Genomic DNA, 4,565 nt, shown 5'->3' with positions numbered 1-4,565 from the left:
TTTATCATAAAGTTTAATTATGGTTCAGAAAAAAATTGAGTGAATAACTTTCACTGAAAAAAAAAATATTGACTGTGCAGATAGCAGTTATTAGAAAAAGAGGGGAGGTAAGCTAACTTACCCTATTTTCTATTCTGAAAATTACAAAAAGTCCCATTTCCAGTCTATTATAGAGATGCCTGTGCCCAAAATGGCTGAGAATAAGTACTACAAGAAATGCAAAGCTGTAAAGCTAGGCCATGCCATAGGCTCTAAGAGAAGGTCTCGGAAATACCCAAAGTGGTGACAGGAAACATTTGGCTGGAATTTGGAGTTCTTTTCAGTCATCTTTGTCTTTTGCTCCATGTTTAAGGATGCACATGAATTCATTGTAATTGCAATTTCCCTTTTTGTAAATAAGTGCTTCTCTGTACAGCTCATCTCCTTCCTCTTTGTAAACTGATCTCCTACTGTTGTCAACAGCTCTCTCAGGTAATCTTCCTGAAAGGTGCCTGTTGCTTCTTCATGAAAACAGGCAAAAGCATTTATGATGATATCTTCTGGATTTGTGCCATTTAACTTTTCACCAAACATCGTGAAGAATCTGTGAAATTTATGAGACCTGGCACTTCATTCATCATGGCATCTAGATACTCGTTGGTTGGATTTTTCCCCTAGGAGGCAAGCATATTGTGTAACTTTTCCTTGTCATTGAAACCATCTCTGTTCTGATCAATCATGTTGAAGACCTCTTTAAAATCCTAAATCTGTGACTAGTCAAACATAGCAAACACACTGGATGTTGCATGCTGAGGGACTTTCTTGATGATTTTGGTCTTTGCCTTTTTGCTTGACATGGTGGTGGTTAGATCCCTGCACAGCCACAGGAATCCAACTTCTTCAGTGACCCTTCTTGCTGCTCTTGCTGCCACTATCTCCACCTTCCTACAACCAGAGCCACTAAAATCCTACAATGCACATCTTGAACTTTACTTTCTGTGCTTCAGTTTGGATAGCTTCTATTATTATGTCTTCAAGTTCAGTATTTTTTTTTTTGGTAATATCTAATCTGCTATTAATCCCATTTAATAAAATTTTCATTTTAGACATTCTATGTTTTAAATCTCCTGAATTTTATTTTGTAAAATTCTTTCATTTCAAAATTTTATAAAATTTTGTATATCTTTCATTTCTCTCATTATATGCCTTTACTTTCTTTATCATTGAGCATATATAAATATTTGTTTTAATATCCTTTTCTACTAAATTCATCAACTCTGTCATTTCTTGGTCTGTTTCTATTCATTGATTTTTCTCCTGATTATGGGTTATGTTTTCCTGCTTCTTTATAAGTCTACTAATTTTTATGAAATGGTAGACATTGTGAATCATGTTGTTGATAGTTTTTTTTGTAAACCTTTAAAGAGTGTTGAACTTTGTTATGGTGGTAACTTTAATTAGATTGGATCTGTTTGATCCTTTAGTGTATTATTTTTGAGGTCTCTTAGAGTAGGTTTAGAATAGTCTTTGCTGTGGTGGTTTGAAATTCTTGGTAAAGGACATGTGTTTTGTAAGAGAAGTCTGATGAAGTGTGTACATGAGAAGAGGAAAAATGTGGAAGAAAAAAAGCTTTATATTTTAGTGCATTTGATAACACTTTATTTCTGCATTTTGTATAAGGGTCTTTTTGCAATGATTATGTTAGCAATCCTAGGTAAGTTTGTATTTATTAACCTAGTTAGTAAGTATACAAATGTTTATTATTCCTTAAATGGTTCATATTTTTTTCATACTCTCCTGATGCATGATACTTTTCACACACACACAAAATAAAAAGAGAGAAAGGGAAACAAAGAGAGTTAAGAATACTCTTAGAGACTGAGACTCTCTTTTCTATAAAGTTAATGAGGCTGGTCTTTTAAATGGAAAATTGATTTGATTTTTGGATGCAGCTAAAAGTAATTTATTAATGAGACTGATTGATGACTTTGCTGGAAAATGCCACTGCATTTCACACATAAAATCATTAGTGTGACTGATTTTTATCATATTGTTTATAAGTAGTATTAAAGAAACTAAGTAAATGATTCAATAATACTTCTGAACACATAAACATTATGAGATTGTTTAGACTCTTGTGAGTTGTTTCTTTTGCTCAGATTAGTGATTTTGAAGAGTATTGTCCTGATATGATTGTTAAGAAATTGAGCAAACTGGCCCTGGCCTGTTGGTGCAGTGGTAGAATGTCGGCCCGGCTTGCGGATGTCCTAGGTTCAATTCCCGGTCAAGGCTCACAGGGAAAGCAATCATCTGCTTCTCCACCCTTTCCCCTCACTCATATCTCTATCTCTCTCTTCCCCTCCTGCAGCCAGGGCTCCCCTGGAGTGAGTTAGCCTGGGTGCTGAAGATGGTACCATGGCCTCACCTCAGGCACTGGGATGGCTCCAGTTGCAATGCAGCAGCAGCCCAGATGGACAGAGCATCCATTCCTTGTAGGCTTGCCAGGTGGATTCTGGTTGGGGTGTATGTGGGAGTCTGCCTCTCTGCCTCCCTGCTTCTCGCTTAGAAAAAAAAAAATTAGGCAAAGCACTTTAAAGTCATTTCTCCTTACAATCTTTGAACACTGCAAGAATAATAAAGATTTATTTCAAAATTTATAAAAATAAATTTTCTGAGCTGACCTGTGGTGATGCAGCAGATAAAGTGTCAACCTGGGATGCTGATGTCAGTGGTTCAAAACCCCAGGCTTGCCTGGTTAAGGCACATACCAGAAGCAATTACTACAAGTTGATGCTTCCTGCTCCTCCCTGCTTTCTTTCTCTATCCCCTCTTTAAAATAAATAAATAAATAAATAAATAAATAAAATGTTTTAAAAATATTTTTCATAAAAATTAATTTTCATAATTTTAACTATTTCATATTGTTCCTCCAAGCAATTTAGAGAAAATTAATTCACTATTCAAAGCAGCATAAATGCATTTTTTACTGATGAAAAAGATATTTACTATTTTGTCATAATTTACATGGAAAACATGAATGTATGATGTACAGGGTTTCCTAAATCTATACCATACTCCACTCATAGATCTGAGGTAAGGTTTGAAGATAAAGTTCTCTATCTCTAACTAATCAATATTTTTTTCTTTGCTCTTCTTAACATTCGGTAGGATTCAGGGCTTTATTTTCTTTTCTGTGACAATTTAATCATTCTTGCTTGTTAATTTAGATTAAAATGGACAAGCCAGTTCCCATCCTGTCTGAATTCAAATGTAATTTCCAGCACATTTAACCTTCAAATCATGCTCTGGGTAATGACCTCAGCAATGATAGCACAGTGGGCAGAATTGCCTGTTAATGGCATTCATGGACAATGCTTCCCATGATGCTGGTTTCTTATTTTCTCTGCAGAAGACAGGAGTCATTAAGGTTATAAAAGAAGGCACCACAGCCCAAGAGACATGCCATTTGTCTCAGGTACTTTCCCACTTTGCCAAGTCAGCAGTGGGTCTGGTTCACTTCCCTGCTCACCAGAAAGAGAAGGTATGCAACTCCAGCACCGTGACCATCTAATTCCCAAACCTAAATCCAGACATGTCCTGGAGCCAGCTCCTGCCCGCTAGCTGTACTGATTCTGCACACCTCTTCCCAATTCCGTTGTTTGTGACCTCACGCCGACAGCTTGAAATCGACCATCGTGGGTTTCTTTACACTAAGGGAATTAGCAAATATATACAAAGCTTTTTTCAGAGAGCATGTTGCTAAATATTTACCAGCACACCACTGGCGAAAGCCCGGAGAACTGAGACCAGAGAACTGTTAGGAGATGAGGGTGGCTGGCCTCCAGAAGGCTGGGCTGGCTTCCCTTTAGTTATGACTTAGCTGGTCACATGGTAGGAAAAAACTCAACACAGGGGTCGAATTGGCAGGACAGGTGTAGAGAGCACAAACCAGCAGGTTGGCTGACCCTTACAGACTAAGGATGAACTGGATTTGTGAAATATTCCTTTCATTTTCCACCCAACTGTTTTGATAGAAGGGAAGCGCTTTGCAGGCCTGGCTTGTGAGAACTGAAGAGATCCCAGCAGGCATCCCACAGGGAAAACAGGTCGTTTTTCTAAATGAAACCATAGGCTTCCTTTTAATATCAGTAACTATTTTTGGTTCTTCTGTTTCTAAACATCAATAATAATATAAATCAAATAAAAAACTAAATTTTACTTTAAAAAGTAAGGCCCTGGCCGGTTGGCTCAGTGGTAGAGCGTCGGCCTGGCGTGCAGAAGTCCTGGGTTTGATTCCCGGCTAGGGCACACAGGAGAAGCGCCCATCTGCTTCTCCACCCCTCCCCCTCTCCTTCCTCTCTGTTTCTCTCTTCCCCTCCCGCAGCCGAGGTTCCATTGGAGCAAAGATGGCCCCGGTGCTGGGGATGGCTCCTTGGCCTCTGCCCCAGGCGCTAGAGTGGCTCTGGTCGCAACAGAGCAACGCCCCGGAGGGGCAGAGCATCGCCCTCGGTGGGCAGAGCGTCGCCCCCTGGTGGGCGTGCCGGGTGGATCCCGGTCGGGCGCATGCGGGAGTCTGTCTGACTGTC

At 39.3% G+C, this 4,565-nt stretch overlaps 1 pseudogene; it reads right to left on the bottom strand.

Annotated features, from left to right (window-relative positions):
• Window positions 1–244: 244 nt before the first annotated feature.
• LOC136328493 (myosin regulatory light polypeptide 9 pseudogene) lies at window positions 245–836 on the bottom strand (annotated as a pseudogene).
• Between the last annotated feature and the right edge of the window lie 3,729 nt (window positions 837–4,565).

This window comes from Saccopteryx bilineata, chromosome 3 (genome assembly GCF_036850765.1).
Source record: "Saccopteryx bilineata isolate mSacBil1 chromosome 3, mSacBil1_pri_phased_curated, whole genome shotgun sequence".
Classification (NCBI taxonomy): Eukaryota; Metazoa; Chordata; class Mammalia; order Chiroptera; family Emballonuridae; genus Saccopteryx; species Saccopteryx bilineata.
Note: the sequence above shows the minus strand (reverse complement) of the source record. Positions and strands in the feature narration are given on the sequence as shown.